We start from the raw sequence: 20,936 nt of genomic DNA on the forward strand, positions 1-20,936 counted from the left end.
GAACTCTATTTCCAAACCAACTGAGCTATGTCCCCAGCCCCTTGAGTGGTGGTTTCTAATGTGTAATAATAGAGGTCAATAAAGGGAGAAGAGAGGGAAAAAAGTTCGTGGTGAGGATTAGATATAGTGCATATAGGATGCCTGCCAGAATACAGAGAAAAAATTAATACTAATACTTACTATCCACTGTTTAATCTTGTTGATGAGTTATCTTTCTGCCCATATGTTTATTTTGCCTGAGTATATGCAACCTGTTAGAGATTCACACTCTAAAATCCCCAAATGTATATATTTCTTAGACTTGAAAATTGATTTCTATAGGGTAAGAATATTTTCCCATGCTGATAACTATCTGGTAGTCTGAGTCAACATGTACATGAAAATTGAATCCATTCTAGATGTTAAACGAATGCTTCACCATTTTTCATAATGACCAGTGGTTAAGAATATAGGTATTAAAGTGCTGGGGATAGTCCAGTTGGTAGAGTGCTTGCCTCAAATGCACAAGGCCCTGGGTTCAATCCCCAGCACCAAAAAAAAAAAAAAAAAAAAATGGAAATTCATCCTTTGTTCAATTTGTTTAGTGACCCAAGGAAAATTTGGGAAGCTCTTAAACACTTTTCCAGAACCCTGAGGGTTCTTAACCACTGAGCAACATCCCCATCTCTCTCTTCTTTTAAACAATTTATTTTATTTTATTTTAAATTTTGAGACAGGGTTTCACTAAATTTGTTAGGGCCTCACTAAATTGCTGAGACTGGCTTTGAACTTTGATCCTCCTGCCTCAGCCTCCTGAGCCACTGGGATTACAAGCATGTGCCACCATGCCAAGCTCTCCTGAAAGTTTTATGGTCATTTTAAAAGATTCTCATTATAGAATGTTTTATTTCTTCTTAAAGCCAGGGGACTATTTTATTTTAAACCCTAAAATAGTTTTTATGATTTCCTTATCTGTATTCTGAGTGTATCATAGTGATATTTTTAGTAATGCTGGGGCAGGGGCATTCACTCTTCCCTTATGTTTTTGATCATTCTATCACAGCCTCTAATTACTTCTTTCTATTTTTCAACCTAAAAATGGGCCAATTTTTCTATCTACTTTAAAAACAAAGCTGTCATTTTCCTAAAAATATGAGTTTGTTATTCAAACAAAACATACACATTTCCTTAGGAAAATTTTTCCACATAAATGTTTTTTGTTTGCCTCTGACCTTTTCAGACTTTTCTCTTTGCCCTTATGCTGTAAGTGCTGCTGGGCTAGACTCCTGCGTGTCACTGGGGGAAGGTGAAAATGCTTTTAAATGCGTGCTGCCCCCCTAGACCTCTGGTGGAGGACACCCACTGAAGTATCAGCAGGGACCTCGTTGGCGGAGATTTTTCAAGACTTTTTAAAATTGTTTTTTCCTTACATATTTCCTCCACGGGGCACTAACAAACAGATCAGAGGGAGATGGTTGTTAGCTGTTGAGAATTTCTTTTATCAGTTGACATTTCAGTGTCTCTTTCTTTCTGACATTGTGCATTATGTTTGCCTTATGTCAAGAATCCCCAGAGGTGGTGGTTGGCTTGTGTGCCTGTGTATATGTGTGTGCACAGACACGTGTATGTGGGTGCACAGATACACATACACGCAAATATAGAGAGAGAAGAGGGGAGGGGATGGGGGAGGGGGGATAGTAGAGGATAGGAAAGGCAGCAGAATACAACAGACACCAGAATGGCAATATGTAAATCAATGGTTGTGCAATTGATGTGATTCTGCAATCTGTATATGGGGTAAAAATGGGAGTTCATATCCCACTTGAATCAAAGTGTGAAATATAATATATCAAGAACTATGTAATGTTTTGAACAACCTACAATAAAAATTAATAAAAAAATAATAAATAAATAAATAAATAAATAAATAAATAAAAATAATGTAATCATTCAGTACATGGAATTTTAGGAAGAGAGGTTAAAAAAAATCAGCCAACTTGGAAAGTCTTTAGTATTATTGAGCAACTGATGTACTTCAGTTTAAAAAAATTACAAAAAGTAAACACAATAGTGCCTACTTAATATGATTACTTTTAAGACTCCATCCTTAGATTTTGGTGGCACCTTTAATGTGCAAATTTCTAAGTGGTGTGGTTGAGATTGGTGAAAAGTAGAGATGAAGATCCATGCTTTTGAAAAAATTTATATTCTGTGGTTAGGAAGGCCAGAAAATAAATAATAAGCTTGTCATAGTAATATATCTCTGTGACAAGCTACCTTAAAATAATATTGCGGCTTAAAATGATGACATTCCAAAAGACAAGTTCAAAAAGATAAGCAATGGAAAGAAACTTAAGCACAAATATACTGACAGTGAGGATGTAAAAATGGTGCATTCACTTAGAAAACAGTTTAGAAGTTTCTAGAATGTTGAGCATCAATGACCAGACAAGTCACCGTTTCCACTACCATTTCCCAAGAGAAATGAAGATGGATGTGTATAAAAAGACATGTATATGAAAGTTGAAGGCAGCATTCTTTGTAAAAACAAAAGAGGATAAATAATCCAAAAGCTGTGAAGAGATGAAGAAAATATGGGATGCAAAGGAATCCTGCTCATTTATAACAAGCACCGAAGTGCTGGGGCATGCTACGGCACAGCTGAATCTCAGAACATTCATGCAGCTGAATGCTAGAAGCCACGTGCAATAGACAGGGTGTTTATGATTCCATGTATTTGAAATGCCCATAAAACACAAATATAGAGAAATAGGAAATAAATCAGTGGTTGGCAGGTGGTGGGAATAGGAAGTTACTGCAGATGAACCTGAGGGATGTTTTTGGAAGATTGAAAATATCTCAAAATTGGACTGTGACAATTGATGTATACATCTCTTAAATTTACTAAAAATTGTATAATCATACTTCAAAACAAATCAACCCACAATATCAGTTTCACTCAGGGATCTAAAAGTCATGGAGTATTTCTAGGGAGAGTCTCTCTGCCTACTTCACATCAGCTGGACAAGGTCAAAACTGGGGTTGGATTCATCTGGGTCTTGTAGTCATCTCTCTGGCTCTATATTCTCTCTCTCTTTGATCTCATCAGCATGGTGATTTCAGAGTAGCGCTTAGTGCTCCCAAGTGGCTTAACCTGAGAGAAAGAGTCAATAGAAACTATATGATCTTTTCTTTCAAAATATTTTATTTTTTTAAATTTATTTTTTATTCTTATTTGTTACATATGACAGCAAAATGCATTACAGTCTTTTATGAGTAGTTGTAGAATTCTTTACCAGACATTCTTTGAGGCACTTAATTTCCATGGTAAAACAACCCCAAGAAAATAGAGTTTCTATTCTGATTGGGGAAAGAGACAATAAGTTTTAAGTATATCGGTAAAAAGTACAAGTTTTGAGCCCCATTCATTAGCCAACAAGGTGTTGTTGATGCAAGATGAGTTTCATAGTCCAGTACAGGTTTTGGGGAAGTATATAAACCCATTTAAAAGGAAAAGGATAGATGCCAACATAGTTGAACATGACCTTTCATGGGAAGAAATAGCATCATTTTTAATCATGCATTTAACTCATTGACTGAATCTGCTTCTGGTCAGAATATATCTTCAAGGTCAAGCTCAACTATTAAGTTCTCTGTAAAGCTTTTTCTGAGTCATTCTCTAGGCGGAAATTTTCCCTGAACTTATATGGCACCATCCTGATCCCTTTATTCCAATTCTTACTTTATCCACATGTGTCCCTTCACTCATCTTTAAATTCAACTGGAATAGGCATTCTCTTGGAGCTGAGAGTAGTACTCTTGACAATTTGGCACGCACTACACTTGAATTAAAGTGAAAGGAATGGAATACTGATTTTGTTAGAAAAGGTTTTGTGATTACATCAGAGTAGCTTAGGTTTTGATAATTTTTAGTTGAGCTTTAGAAAAACTCTGGGAAAGGGAACAACTATAATTTCAACTAACTGGTCAAGAAATAGTTTGTGCACATGGGAAAGAAAGAGGCAAAATGTTCAATCAGAAACTAGTATGATAATTAACCAAATGCTGTTGATTTAATAACTATGAACTAGAAAGATTTACAGTATTATTACTTGTAGGACATGAGAGTAGTTATCTCTTGATTTCTGAATTTTTAAAGGTTGCATCTATGCATCAATAGAAATTCACTAATAATGTTATCTCAGTCCACTAGATAGTTGCCTATTTTTAAAAATAATTTTGCTAGCTGTTTTATACTTTCTGAAGTTCAGATCAACCTACCTACTATTTCCAGTCATGAAAAAAAAAATACAGGTCTGTATATTTATCTACTCCATCAGTTGACACTCCAAACTATCTATATTCCGAAACAGGGTTGGGGATGTAACTTGGTGGTGGAGTGTTTTCCTAGCATGCTCAAAGCTCTGGGCTCAGAAAGATAATTACATACACATGGGTGTTTGCCAAGAACTATTCTTTAGGTTTGAAAGAAAACTGTGTGTGGGAATAGATGGATCTGATATGCATATATGTGTGTGTATTCATATACATAAATATATATTCATGTAAATATATATGTATACATATTTATGAATTATCCCTGGTTTAAAACTTACCTTAAGGTATCTCATATGTGGTGGCTAATTTTAGGCGCAAACTTGATTGTATTAAGAGATACTTGGATAGCCCATAAAACATTATTTCTGGATGTGCCTGGGAAGGTGTTTTCAGAAAAGCCTAGCATATGAACCAGTGGTCTGAGTGGGAAAGATCTGCCCTCAGTGTGGGTGAGCACCAGTCAATCAGCTGGCGGTTCAGATGGAACAAGTGGCAGAGGAAAAGTGAGTTTGCTCTTTCCTTATTCTGAATCTGGGATACTTTTCTTGTTCTTGGGCATCAGATCTCCAAGTTTGCCAGGCTTTGGATTCTGGGATTGACAGTGTTTACCTAGATTTCTCATGCCTTAGGGGTTTCATTGATTTTGAGTCTTTCAGACATGGATGTCTCCATGGTGTAGGCATCCTGGGCCGTATGAAGGCCTATCCTGGGACTTCTCAGCTTCCGTAGTCATGGGGAGTGTTTTCCCTAAGAAATCCCCTCTCATATACATTTGTATGTCCGTCTGTCTACCCATCCTATTAGTTCTGTTTCTCTGGGGAACTCTAATACACACACACACACACACACACACATACATGCAAATATTCGTAGACAATTTTAAAAATAATTGTTTTCCTTTGTTGAAGGGACTTAAAAAATTCTAGAGACTTTTAAAAAGTTTGAGCAAGGTACACAGGAGAAATGAAATGTTCAGCAGGAGAAAATAGCAGCTAAGACAATATTGTAGACAATGTAATAATACATGAAGTAAGAAAAAAATACGCCCCCGGTAGAGAGACAGGATGGTAGATACATTCAAATGAATGTAATCTACATTATGAGTTGTCACTAAAGAAATTTTCACTGGAATATAAAGTTGATTTGATGTGATTGTCAACATCAGTGGTTCACTCAGGTTGCAAAACCCTTCTTTTGTATAGTCTTTTGTATAGAATTTAACCATGTTTTCTAGCATATAATGGCCCATGTGCTCGTTGACTGCTGTTCATTCTTTGAAGCACTCTGTCCTTCACATCTGACTTCTGCTTTCATTAAGCTTTTCTGGCCATTTTCTTGATTGTTAAATATTAACCCTTTAAATATCAACAACAGTATACTTATTGCAACAAATAGACGTCATTAGAAGTCAATACCTATTTTGTAGAGACAAATTTAACTGACTTCTAAAAATATTTCTAAAATTCACCTTAGTGGGTCCTTTTACTAAATTTGGAGATCAAGTGAGAAAAGAAAGAAAGATAAAAAATGAAGAAAAAGGTACTTGGCTGCTGCCCTGAGGAGCTCATTCCATCCAAGCATCCGGATCAACCTGTTTTGTGGGATCTGCTAGGTCAACTTAATTAATTTTTCTTGAGCTTCTGAGCAACTTCAGAACAGCAAAGGAAGTCTTCACATTTCTATTGAAATTACTGTAGATGAACTTACAGAACATTTTACGTGGTTGTCCAGCAGTTAACCAGAAGATGAGCTTGGAGCCCAGTTATTCCGAGGTGATGCACTAACCTGTTTAAATACTGGACACAAGGGTATTAGTCACATTGTGGACTTCTAGTTCTTCCTGCATGATCCTGCCTAATAGCATTGTCTTGAAAGAATGTTTTCTGGCGATGGAACGATTAGTCAAGCTCTATTAGCCTCCTGGAGAGAGCAATCATGCACCAATGCTACATCTATTGGTTTCCCTTTATATTCCATGTTAAAAGGCCAGCAGCTAAAATATGGATTTTTTTCTTTATCTGTTGCTGTGGTGCTGAACAACTGATGCTGTGGAACTGGCATCCATGGAAACCAAAGTTTTGTTCAGTCCAGAGAAATGCCAGAAAATACTTGTTGTGTACTGAAAGGCACTGAAATCTTATATTTCCAAGTCAGCAGGTTAGAGCTTGACTGAAGAATGAAAGGAATCAGAAAATCCTAATTACCAAAAAGTAAATTATTTTTTATAAATTCTGGATATGGCTCAGGCAAGATCAATGACCCTTCAAATGTTTCAAATATTCTTGACGTTATCATTGAAATTATTTATGGTTGTTAACCAGCACTGGAAGTGAGGCCAGCTTTAAATTAAATGTCTTGATCACTAAATGAAGTTCTTTCACACTGCATAAAATTCAACATTCAACACAACACTTAGAGATGTAAATGCTGAATTACCCTACAATTAGGTGGTAAATAAAGGCACCCGTGAAATGGCAAAATCATCAAGTAAAATTCACACGTGATTTCAAAAGTAGGTGTCATGACATTAGGGAAAGATTTGTGCTCTAGTCATGATTACATATCACTGAATAGGTTATCCCTTTCTCCTAAATGTCATTGCCATAATTTTCTCTTGCATGATATTTAGCACTCAAAACCATATTTTTTCCATAGAGAATCTTGAGAGGTATTTTTTTTTGTTGTTAGTTATTGCTGACTGAAGAAAGGAGGTAAGAAGGGCAAACATTTCCATTTTTTAAAATTCTGGCTTATTTTTACTTTCTTGATTGTATTGTTGAAGGGATGCGTTAGTTTATATAGTAGTATCTTGAACTAAGTAGTTCAGTAACCATCTAGCATTAGTTTCTTAATATATGCACCTTAAAACATATATTTGACTTTTTCTAGCAATAGTGAGGTATTAAAAACACAGAAACTTAATGGAAATATTAAGTATTAAGAAAAAAATGTATTGTACAATGAGAATGAATTTATCTTTAGAACTTAGCTCTTAAAGTATTTTAATCAAAATGAGAAGGTATATATGATGATGTGATATATTAAAATTCATCCAGTAGAGGCAACAGGCAGATGTCACTGTAACATCCCATTGAGTGTAGCCTGAACTAATAACTTATTTCTGACCAGTGGAATATGACAAAGGTCGTGGGCTATTGCTTTCATAGTTAAGTCTCCCCAAATTTTGACTATAGTCTTGGTGATGGGCAGACTTTCTTTCTCACGCCATTTTGATGAAGTAAATTGTCATATTGGGAGGCTCAGGTGGCAAAGTACTCAGGGGCAGACTCCAGCCCTCAGTCCTATACTCTTAAGGAACTTAATCCTGTGAAAAGGTCACGTCCAGGAACTTTGAAGACAGTCCTTCCCTAGTTGAGCAGGGAGATGAGAAATCAGCCTTTGCCCAGTACCTTGTCTGTAAGCTTCACAGGGGATGATGGAGCCTGCCTAGAGCTGGATGCTTGCTCACAAACACTGAGAGATTGTAAAAATATTATTTTAATTTACTAGTTTTATGACAATTTTCATAGAAAATTAAATAAAAAATGTACAAATTATTTTTTTTTTCGGAAATAATATTTACTGTAGACCTATATTCAGGGATTCCTGCACAGTGTGAATTCTTTGCCAAAAAAATTAGTAAAAGAGAAATGTGATTTAATGAACATTTCCAGGAGTCTTCCTTAAAAACTAAATTTATAAAAATAGACTTTAACTTAACAAATTCTTTTAAAAATTTAGAGGCAGTAAATATTCAAGATGAACACCATAATGGTTATTATCTCATGAGCCAATCTAAGGTTAGTACTGGACCTTGAAGAATCTAGAAAAATGAGCGGCTATTACCTCTGCTAGGTTGGCTCTCTGAAAACCTTGTAAATGCTGGGCTGCCATAAACACCTGGCTGGATTCTTTCAGGGAGACCACGGTGCAGATATTCTGTGTTGTCAATTAAGGTGCCATTCATATGCTTTATATGTGTATGTGCAGGTAGAAAAACTGGCATTTTATATGAAATTTCAGAAACCTGGCTCATGCTCTGATCTGGGCAGAGACCCATTCAATTCCCACCAGGACAGAAGGCTGCCAGGGTCTAGGGTAGAAATTTTTTCTGAAAAAAAATTTTGAATTTGCCTAGTATTTGGCTAAGAACTCTGAGATCCTAGATCTCTATATCATTTGCTTAGAAGGAGAAGTTTTCACCTGAATAAAATATTAAGGGAAGTCATTAAATACATGGATCCCAAGACTCTAAGAGGACTTCAGCGTGTACTGTATGTGACATCTATTTTTGATGAGGATTTTGGCTAGGTACTCATGCCAGAATGTGTTAGCTGCAAATCATCGCCTCAAGGAATTGAATGATAAGAATCCTTGTGTAAAAGTATTTAGGACTCAGCATTTCTGCATTTGAAGAGGATTGCTGAACCCTTTTTATTTTAACATTTGATTTTTATGCATAACCTTTGGTATATACAGGGGATTTGTTTCCACCTCCACCCAAATAACAAAATATGCATATGCTCAAGTCATTTATATTCAATTGCATAATACTTGCATATAATCATTGCATATTCTCCTATATTCTTTGTCATTTCTAAATTACTTGTAATATTTAATGCATTGTAAATGCAATGTCATGCTGTATTGTTTAGAGAATAATGACAAGAAAAAAGTCTATACATGTTCAGTGTAGGCACAATTTTTTTTAAAAAAATATTTTTGATCCACAATTGGTGAAATTGGCAGATAAGGAACTCATGGATTCCGAAGTTCAAATATGTACAATTTGTTTTCTCAAAAACAGGCCATATAGTTATTTAATAAATTATTAAGATATTTACTATGCCAGTTTCATTGAAGCTGTACATTGTCCTGGTCAAAGGACTCTCTCTGGAATCAGGCTTCCTGGGTTTGAGTCCTTTTAAATCACACACTAACTGTGTGAGCTTGGCAAATTATTTGACTTCTCTGTGCCTTTATTTTTTTCTCTATATAATCTTGTAAGAATCATACTTGTTCAGGGTCAGTTGTGGGGATTACATAAGCTAATACAGGAAAAATCTTATACCATACTTATGCAGAGCACTCCATAATGATAAACTAGAAAACGCTTAGCTAATTGATAGTTATTCTTTCTGATCACAGACCTATTTGAAGTCTGTTTATTAAGGACATTCATAATTTATTATAATAAAGCCATGCCACTAGAATAGCAAGTGACGTTTTCCCTTGCTGTAGAAGCAAAATCGTGTCCCACAGTGGTGAGGGGTGGGAATGGTAGCTTTCCTGTAGTGGCTCTTGCGATGACTTCTGGTTGTGGAAGCGTGTGAGCAGCAGGTCCGAGGTGGTCTGCACACCATCCACCAATATTCTGGCTCTTCTCCTTCCAGCCTCAGGGCTGGGTTGGGCCTCCTCAGCCCCTTGCAGTTAGGTGTGACCAGGAGTTTTGCCCTCATACAGTTCCTCTAGGTCTCCTTTTCTCTCCCTATGATCCCGCAGAGTTTGTGATGATGAAGTTGGGAGATTGAAGAAGGCTAGATTTGTCCTAAGAAAATCAGATATCTATTAGAAGATCTGGAATAATTATTGATGTATTAACTGTAAGATGGGCAGAAAATGGGGGGAAGGCAGGATACTTAAGAGAGTTTATTATAAAAGTTAAGAGACTGCTAACAAAGATCTGAATAGGATGAGGGAAGTGAGATAAATTCAGAGCAATATAAAAGATACTGTAAAGACAGAATTGAAAATAATTTGTTAATTAATGGCAAGTGGATCAGAAGGTGGGCTGAATCTAAAGATCTAAATTCAGGGTTAAATCTAAAGCCAAGATTTGAATTCTGATGACTAAAGAACAGGTTGGCCTGCACGGGTGCGCTCACCTGTAATCCCAGTGGCTCAGGAGGCTGAGGCAGGAGGATTTGGGAATTCAAAGCCAGCCTCAGGAAATGCAAGGTGCTAAGCAACTCAGTGCGACCCTGTGTCTAATTACAATACCAAATAGGGCTGGACCCTGAGTTCAATCCCTGGTATCCCCCCCACCCCAAAAAGAACAAGTCATCTTCGTTGATAGAAATAAAAACATGGAAGTAGACTGTGGAAAAAGGGTCTCTCCTTGGTATTTGAAGATTTATCTTTAAAAGGAATTCATGTTGCTGTGTATTGTGGTCATTTGGAAATACAAGAAGGACCCACCAAGGTGAGGGTGAGGACTGGAGGTGTGTCATATAATGGATGTTCAGAGAGGAGAGATATTTTTTTAAGAGGGGAGAGAGAAGAGGGGATGAGATTTAAAAATAAGGGCCATTGAATTTGTTGGAGCAGACTCAGAGTTTTAGACAGTACACACTCTAAACCTGTGTTGATCTCAATTCTAAACTAAAAGCTTTGCTATCACCTAAATTTCTCATGCAGACTTCTCTACCTATTTCATTTGGTTCTTCTGAACAATTAGCTTCTAAAAATTACAGGTTAATCAGAGTACTAGCTGTGTTTCAGATTTTTGAGATTCCATTATATTACTAATGTCTTGGTATTCCCACCTCCCGCCCCTTTCCTGACAGCTGTAGGGTAATGTCTGCAATTTTATATTAATTTTACTGTTTTTTTCAACTTTCATGTATTTCTACTTCCAATATGTGTAGTGAATTTCAGAGCAGTTAATGCATCCCTAAAATAGTAATTCTGTCAAAAGCCAGGATTGAGAATAACTCCGTCTTCCTTCAAGGATAATTTCATTTTAGCTGAAAGCCCTCCCTTTGGGAGAATCTGGCATTGCCTTCAACCTCTATTGGTTGTTATATATAAAGGGACAGCCCTACTAGCTGACCCTTCACATTCAGAAGCATTTTTCTGAGTTTGACTTATTGATACCATTTTAGTCTGGATTTTGGGGTGACAATGTGTTCAGAAGTCACTTGGAAATGATTAGGCACTGAGAAAACTGTAGATTTTTTTTTTTTTTTTAAATCAAGCTTTTATAACTGAAACCATTGTTTGAAGGAATGACATCCCGCACATTCCAGGGGATTATTTAAAACTATCATATCAGATCTTATCCTGAGATTTCAGTCTGTTGAGCACACTCAGTAGATTTTCTTCCTAATTTTTCATTCTTTATTAATAGAAGCTCAAATGATTGCAAAAGTCCTCACCATCAGAAGCAAACTACAGTTTGTCACTGAATTTGGAAAAAACAATTATTTTAAAAAAGTAAAAATTACTTTTAAAAAGTAGTAAAGGAAAATAGGAGAAGAGAGACTAAGGAGTGACATTTTTAAAAGGGTGGTTATTTTGAAGGAGTGGGGTAAGTAAGGAATGGATGGTCACGATAAGTAGTTTCCTTGTTGTTGTTAACTGATGTTCATTATCTAAGTTTGTGTCATTTAGGGAAGTTTAACAGAGAAATCTCGAATGGAAATGAGCCAAGTCAAACTTTATAGGAAAATACAGTTTATAAAATTTAAAACAGTCACATCAACTAAATATAACTCAGTGGCTCCCCCCTGCCCACCACCACCCCCTTCTGGGCTACAAATCTATAGGACTAGGGAAGAAACAGTTGATGTAGGAATGCTTGAGAGTTATTTATTCATTTATTTGTCTTATCTGTGAAAACACTTCTTTTTAAAAGAGATTTCAGCCATTGCCAACCAAAGTTCTTCATTTAAGCTTTTAAAAAATGATGAGGAAGTTTTATTAGGAAACATCAGTGTGATCATTTAAAAATAAAATGCCCTGACCCTTGAAGTGACTTAATCTGATAAGGTCAAGCCACGTGGTTGTTGCAGAAGGTTGTGGTTTTTCTGACTTATAGAAATGTTCGGTGGGGGAAGAGAGGTCAACATAATTGCAGATAATTTATAACATAATTTTCTCTCTCTCTCTTTTTTTCTTGTTCTTTTTATTTATTTATTTTTTTGTTCAGTTCTTGATAAGTTCTCCTGTAAATGAGTTATTGTGGAAAAAAAATAACCTATGGGTAAAAGAGCCATATCTTGTCATAGATTAAAAATCTGTTAAGCTTCCAGCAAAAAGAGTCTGAATGGAAGAGGGTTAATGGGAAGGCGCCCTGGAGTTGAGATAGGAAGCAGTGCTTCTTGGTGTATATATTAACGATTGTAGAAGAAGATCCTGACTCAGTCTCTAAAGAACAAGGGCTGGCCCTGAAAATTCAATCCATGATTTTCTGTGCAAACTTGTCATCTCATTCATATTTTCCTCTGCTTGCAAAAAAAAAAATTTCCTGATCATATCTATCTGCCTCTACTTTAATTGCTGCAACATTAGTGCTCCTAGAAGAGGACTACCAACTCCTTTTTGACACAGAGCAGATTTAAGCATCAGATGAAAGTGTCTTGTCTAGCTAGGCCAGGCATGGTGGCACAAGCCTTTAATCCCAGCAACCTAGGAGGCTAAGGTAGGAGGATCATAAGTGTAAGACCAGTCTTGGTAACTTAGCAAGACCCTGTCTCAAAAGAAAGAGTGAAAAAAGCTGGGGACATGGCTCAGTGGTAGAGAACGCCCATGTTCAAGCCCCAGTATCACACACACACACACACACACACACAGCAACAAAATGCCCTATCTGTTATCTAGTACAATCTCCCTAGTAGTCAACTTTTTATGACAGAATTTTAGACAAACAAACAAACAAAAAATACCTCTGCAAATGGGTAATATTTTGAGGCGGGGGATGTGGGGGAAATGGGTAAGGATAGGGTGCATGGTTCTTTTTTTTTACTAATCACACACACACACACACACACACACACACCACATTATCTGTTAATGGGCCTTTGTCATCATGGGAAATGGATTTATGTAATAAATAACAATGAGAATGTCATGGAAAACGTGTTTGAATCATGAGCATCATAGCACAAGCCAACACCGAATGACCTTGTTCAGATGATGTTTGCTTTCATGAGTTGCGTTGGGTCATAAGGAAAGATGGGCTAGGAGTAATGCATTCAAGGTGGTGCTTCTGAGGTTGCCAGCCAGCTTAACCATTTGAGTGTTTCAGATAACCAGCCACAACCATCATCTCATTTCAGTGACCAGGTGCACCTAGGCTGTGTCTGCAGGGGTGTGTGTGTGTGTGTGTGTGTGTGTGTGTGCATGCATGCAGGTGGTAGAGCTAGAGCAGGTATGGACATCTTCTGGTCTGAGATAAGGGAAGAGTGGATGGGATGAAATCAACGGAGTCAAAGTTGTGTTTGCAAAACTGAAAAAAAAATAGGGTCCAAAGGGGTTCCTCAAAGAGAGAAGAGCCCCCATCTGTGGCCTGACCTGGGTGAGGGGTGGAAAAGCTGACAACTGCTAGGTGGGAGGAAGTCTTGGCCAACCTTGGGGGAAGTTGGCAAAGCAGGTCTGTTTAAAGGGCCATGGCAGAGCTGAGAAGAAAGGCGTAGCTCTGTAGGGGTGTGCTTGAAGTCGGGGGTGGGGGGCACTGAAAATATCAAAAATAGCGATTTCCCTCGACAACGAGGCCCTTAGCAAATATGTTCATGTACTGGTTTGGCTTCCATGGCCCAAAACCCTCACCCAAGAGATGATGCCATAATTTTGTGGTCCGGTACCTGATAAATCTATAGCTCATTTTTGTCCTTCTTAGGTCCTCAGGTCATTTCTAAGCTAAGGGTTACTTCTAAGCTAACTCCTATCTGGAACCCCATGTTGCTAGATCTGGGCTTTTGCAAAGGCTGCTGAGACCCTGGTTCCCCAGGTATTCTTGTAGCAAGCTATCCTCTTTGGTCACCTTTTCAAAAGAGCATCTGTCACTGTATATATTAGGACTTTGTTAGGGTCTCCTATGCTATGAACTCTAAATGAGAAGGGTTTTCTTTGTTTTATTCTCTACTGAATGCCTAGCAGCTTAAACAGTATTCAGAGCAAACAAGACACTCAGAAATATATGGAAAATGAAAAATTGTTAAATAGGCACAGCTCGAGATTGATAACAATGACTAATAATAAAATAGAACAAATGTAAATATATACAGTAACAAAAATTATGCAAATGTGGTTTCTCTCTCTGGAGAGTCAAGACAACTATTAATATTTGGAGGCAGTATTCACCATGGGTGAATAATAACACCTTGGTTAGGGGGCTACTATATTATTAGCTGATCCTCCTTTGGGCTATGGGTTAAAGTCAAGAGGAAACCCTTTCAATAAATAGATGTGGATATTTTTAAATGCCCGGTGATGAAATAATAAGGAAGGATGAACATTTCCTCTTTTCTTTTCTCCACTTGCCCCACACCCCACTCTTGCTCTACTTTCCCATTTTGGATTAACTTGCAAAACCATCCTGGCTTACTTAGCATGAGAATCATTCACAAAGCAGCATTAATTCACGACCCTGCTATTTTTACTCTTAAACCTACTTAAGCAAATTCCAGCAGTGGCACACTTTCAACAAATCCTTGGAACACACTTTCTTCTTCTGCATCTTTGATGTCTGCCAGTCACTTCTCTTTCAGGATCGTGCCAGTCCATGACCTTGAAATCATTATTGCCCCGACTTTGGCAGGCGCTGCAGGCTCCTTACAGTTTCTCTGCTCCACGGATGATCTGACTTTGTGAAGTTTTTAAATGGGGAAGTTTGTAAGGAACACAATTTCAATGACAAGGCCCCAATAACTTGATTGAATATGTAGACCAAAAAAAAAAAAAAAGAAAGTCCTTTCTAAATTTTGTAGGGCTGACCACTGCTGAAAACGTTTGGCTTCCTTCAAAGACTAACCCAGTCCTGCTATGAGATCCCAGGAGCATAATTGAGTTTCTAGAACACTTGCAGTGCTGTTTGGAAGCCCATGGGTAAGGAGCAGATGGATGAGTCATTAGGGTAAGAGTGGGAAACTGGGAAAGAACAGTCACCACCTACAACTGGACTGCAGCCAGTTACTGCCAGTGAGCACTTGCACAGGTTCCCTTGCCCTTTGTAGTATTCCTACGCAAGTGGCACTGTCCTCTGCCAGTCTCCTGAGCAGACCTGCAACCTACAGGGCTGGGGAACTGACGCGGGCCCATTTATTTTCCCAGTTGTGTCTGATGGCCTCAAACTAGATTGGATTCTCAAGGCTTGCCACCTCATGAGAATTATACCTATTCCACTGTCCTGCAGCGAAAGAAAGTCTGCTTTGGTCTGAATCATGATCATAATTCCTCTCTCTCTATATTAAGATGTCCATATAACTCATTGTCCAAACTAGGATGCTTTTGAAAATGAAAGTCACTATTAAAAATAATTAAGGTCTTAAATATAGATGAATATCAGTTGAACAAATTGGGTTTTATTATATTAGTGGACATTGAAAGTCTGAAGTATTTTACCAACTAAAGTTCTTAATAAAAATTAAAGTAATATAGCAATATACACTAAAGCCAAATAAAAAGTTCTTATTAACGATCTGGACACTGACATAGCAATGGATAATGATTCTTGATATGTGTCCAGGAAATTTAATCAGTTTTATGCTTTTTTTTTCTTTCCTAATAATAATACATTATTAATATTTTTTAGTGAAGAATGGATTTCTTCTCACATGATCATATTTTCTAAATTAAACAGACAGCAATCATCTTCAAAGTTGGCATTTTATCATTAGCACTTCTGATATTGATATTTTAAATAGATTTGTCATCATGTCTTTTTAAGAAAGTGCTTTATGCAAAGCACAGTGGTTCACACATATAATCCCAGTGGCTCAGGAGGCTGAAAAAGAAGGATTGTGATTTCAAAGCCATCCTCAGCAATTTAGTGAGGCCCTAAGCAACTCAGTGAGACCCTATCTCAAAAAAAAAAAAATGCTTTATAAGGGCTGATATCCCCAGGAAGATGAGCTCAAATTATGCTAAATGGAGAATACTCTTTCTACTCTTTTGTTTCGATGTGAACACAAATATTTTTTACAGATACTGTCTTTACTCTGTTCCAAGTTCCCTTCTCTGAAAAAAAAAATTGAGGGGGAAGAGGGGGTACTGGGAATTGAACTCAGGAATACTAGACCACTGAGACACAGCCCCAGCCCTATTTTGTACTTTATTTAGAGACAGGGTCTCAACTGAGTTGCTTAGCACTTCATTTTTGATGAGTCTGGCTTTGAACTTGCAATCCTCCTGCCTCAGCCTCCCAAGCCATTGGGATTACAGGCGTGTGCCAATATGCCCGGCTTGAAAATTACTTTTAAGGTCAAATGCATTGTAGAATTATCAATTTTAATACCATGTTAATTCAGAACATAAATGATTTCAGTCAAAATAGAATCTTGATATGTTTTCCTCTAAATTTAGAATAGTTCAAGGTCCACTTATATATTTTAAAAGCTAAAGTTTTAATACTACTTGAAATTGTGTCATAGATTTTTTTAAGATTCTTCTCTTGCCTTCAGATAAATTTTATGATCTTCCTATTTATAAGAAAGCATCACTTTCAAAATTTAGAAAGGCTTTAAAAACGTAAGTGACTTCCACTTGATAAATATTTAAAAATTTACAGCCAATTTTGAATAACAGATAATATAAATTTAGAAAACTCTTTTTATATAATGTTGGGCAGTGGTTAACAGGAAGAATTTTCTCAGATTTGCAGTATCTAGGGCCTCATATAGGAAGACTTGAGAGGTTAAGTAATTAAGCTGGTGGTTGGAATCATCTGGAGGAGTGTTCACTCACATACCTGGGGACAAGGCCAGGTCTCCACTAGGACTCAACTTAGCTGCTGTCTGGAACAGCTCCATGCCACCTCATCAAGTGTTCTTCCTACATGTCCTTGTGTGGCTCTCTGCACGGCATGGCAGAAGAGGAGCAAGAGTCCCAGGGGAACAAGACAGAAATGCATGGCTTCTGGATCATCCAAGTTTATAAGTCACCCAGCAAAACCTGCCATGCTCCATAGGAAATGATCAAATGTTTGCCTGTGTCTAAGGCAGGGAGCATGGACCTCAGCCAACTTATAGGGAGAGTACCAGGGTTACATCTATTGTTAAGACTAGTATGTTGGATGGGAAATATTATAGCTAATATTTTTCTATAAAAATATAATCTATCAACACTTAAGTAAAAACTTTGCTTTTCTCATCACCCTGCTTCAGTAAAATTTGTATTTATGTCAACAATAATCATGTTGACTTTACCATGAAACCTTTAACTTCATTTTTAATGCATCAACAATGTTACATCTTTCACTTTCTTCATAATGAATTTTGAAAAGTTTTACATTGATGTCGGAAATTGGGTCACAAAAAAATCAAGCCATATTTTTGAAGTATGAGAGACATAGGAAAAAAACTTTTTGAAATACGAGAGACATAGGAAAAATATTTACGTCTTTGGAAATGATAAAAGGCCTGAAGTAGCTACATCAATCCCTAGTGAGAAATTTTAAGCAGGAGACATTACAATACCAGAGCTTAAATTATACTACAGAGCTATAGTAACAAAAACAGCAGGTATTAGCAACAAAATAGGCAAGAAGATCAATGGAATAGAAGACACAGAGGCAAACCCACATGGATCCAGTTACCTCATGCTAGACAAAGGCACCAAAAGATAGCCTCGTCAACAAGTGGTGCTGGGAAAACTGGAAAACCCTATGTAACCGAATGAACATTAATCCTTATTTCTCACCCTATACAAAAATCAACTCTAAGCAGATCAAAGAACTATGAATTAGACCAGAAACTGATGAACCCAGCCTAATGCTATCTTAAGATTGGGAGCCATCTCACCAAAAAGTCATAAAAAGTTCATTTCTGTTTTACTATAAAATACTAAGATTTCTATTTGGCCTGACCATACGCTGTTTCAACCTGTTTGGAAGGCTCTGAACTCACCCGTGCCTGGCTCTCCTTGACCAGATAACAACCCTCCCTAAAACCTCAGCAGCTCCTCGTAAATTCTCATTTTGGAGTCCAAATTTACTCCCTATCTTGAAAAGTTAAGCCATGGAGATCATTAACCTGCTATCTGCCCTTGTATTATGCTTGCCAGAACCCTGTTAGCTGTAAATGCCCAAGACACCCCCCTTTGTAACTTTTTGTGTTATAAAAACCCACTTCGCGCTAGACCAGATGCTGTCCTGTGGCCCAGCTTTGGGGAGGCAGTCACTGATCAGCTCTCTTGTGTACACAGTATAAGCTGGCTTCAGTTTGGTTTAAAATTGGAGTCAGTGGTCTTTTCTTTGTGTCACAGGTTCAACAAAACCCTGAACATAATAGAAGAAAAGGGAGGCCCACCACTTCACATACTGGCACAGGGGAACTCACTTCCTGAACAAAACTCCTGTAGCACAAGAAATAAAATTAAAAAAATCAATAAGTGGGATGACATCAAACTAAAAATCTTCTCCATGGGAGAGAAACAATCAAGAGTGTGAAGAGAGAGCCTACAGAATGGGAGAAATTCTTTGCCACCTGCACCTCAGATAGAGCGTTTGTTTCCAGGATATACAAAGAACTCAAAGAGCTTAAAATCAAAAAAACAAATGATCCAAACTATAAATGAGCAAAGTAACTGAATAGACAATTCTCAAAAGAAGAAAAATATATGAAAATATTTGCAACATCACTAGCAATTAGAAAAATTCAAATTAAAACTACACTGAGATTCCATCTCACTCCAGTTGGAATGGCCATTATCAAGGATATAAGTAACAATAAGTGTTGGTGAGGATGTGGGGAAAAGATATTACTCATACTGCAGGTTTGACTGCAAATTGGTGCAACCTCTGGGGTTATTCCTTAGAAAAAATGGAATGGAACCACTATTTGACCCACTCCTCAGCACATATCCAAAGGATTCAAAATCAGCATGCCACAGGTATACAGCCATATTAATGTTTATAACAGCTCTATTCACAATAGCTAAGCTATGGAACCAACCTAGGTGCCCTTCAACAGATGAATGGATGAAGAAATTGTGATATAAATATACACAGTGGAATATTACTCAGCCATAAAGAATAACTTTATGACATCTGTTAGAAAATGGATGGATCTGGAGACCATCATAATATGTGAGATAAACCAATTCCAAAAAAAACAAAAGTTAACTATTTTTGCTGATACATGGAAGCTAAACCACAATAAAGTAGGGTGGGAGAAGAAAAGTTCAGTAGATTAGAGATAGGGGAAAGAAAGGAAGGTAGGTTGGATAGAAATAGGAAAGACAGTGGAATGAATCTAACATAATTTTTCTATGTACAAATACAGAAGTACCTAAGTGAATCCCACCTTGTGCCTACCCATAAGAAAGAAGTCCTAATTATAATAAGATCTATCCTGTGCTTGTGTAATTTTTATCAAAATGGAGTCTACTCTCATGTATAACTTAGAAGAAACAAAAAAATAAAATTTTTTAAAATTTTCATTTCTGAATTATTCCCATAGTGCATTTTCTGCTCATAAGATGCATTAACACAATTAACTTTTTATTTGTTTCTTAAAAACCTTGGGATTGGGTCAAATAAATTGAAATGAGCCATTATCTGATCTAAATTAAAGGTCATGCATCAGAGTAATATATTGTACCTTTTGTAGCTATCTGAAATCAGAAAATGCCAACTGCCCCTCACTGCCTGTTTTATCAGCAAGTATGCAGAATGCTTCCCCTGAAAGAGATGGGTTAGTTTCATTTTGTCAGGAGAGGATCTGGTGAACTAGAGACAAAGAGCCTGTGGTCCCTTTTCAGATTGCACATGTTCACTGCAAAAGGAATTCATATAGGATTAGGTGACATTGGCTGCATGCACAGAATTAAGGTCTACTATGATAATCTTGTCATAATTTAATGCAAGTATTAATAAAGGTAATTCATTAAAATTGAAATTTAAAAAAAATATTTTCTTGTAATTGGACACAATACCTTTATTTTATTTATTTTTATGTAGTGATGAGGATCGAACCCAGCGCCTTGCAGGTGTTAGGTGAGAGCTCTCCTGCTGAACCACAAGCCCAGCCCCCTAAAATTGAAAATTTTACACACATGCTAATCTGGACAGGATGCTATCACAATATGACCACATAAGGAATAAACCCTGACAAAACTCAGTCACCACGTTGAACTTTCAGCTCAGGTTCTTGACTTTACAGGTCATCTTTTGACCTCTCTCACTTTCCAGAGATGGTTGGGTTGAACAATAGGAAAACTGGGTTGTTTTGCAACTTCTTGGCTATGCTGTCTCAGGACATTTATTTGCACTCTACATCTGTGTCTTCCTATTTAAAATGAAGTTGAGAATACCTAACTCGCAGAAACATTGTAAGGATTGTATTAGGAAACCCTTAAATGTGCTTGGCATAAAATATATTAAGTAAGCGTAGAAATTTTCGTGATTGAATGTAATTAATACTAACAATATTGATCAAAATATACAATAATGTGTGCAATGATAGTTTCCATTACTTTGAAGAAGTTTGTATTTTCCTACCAAGAAGGACCACGTTGTGTTGATAATATTGAAATGGACCTGTCATATATTTGTTTAAGGTTGAAATTGCCTTTCTGGAAGGCAATTGGCAATGATATCAAAATCCATGGACTTACGCATAATATTTGACCTTCTGCCCCAGATTTTGGTATTTATTCAAAAATAATGAGTAAGAGCATGA

Source organism: Callospermophilus lateralis, chromosome 2 (assembly GCF_048772815.1).
Source record: "Callospermophilus lateralis isolate mCalLat2 chromosome 2, mCalLat2.hap1, whole genome shotgun sequence".
NCBI lineage: Eukaryota > Metazoa > Chordata > Mammalia > Rodentia > Sciuridae > Callospermophilus > Callospermophilus lateralis.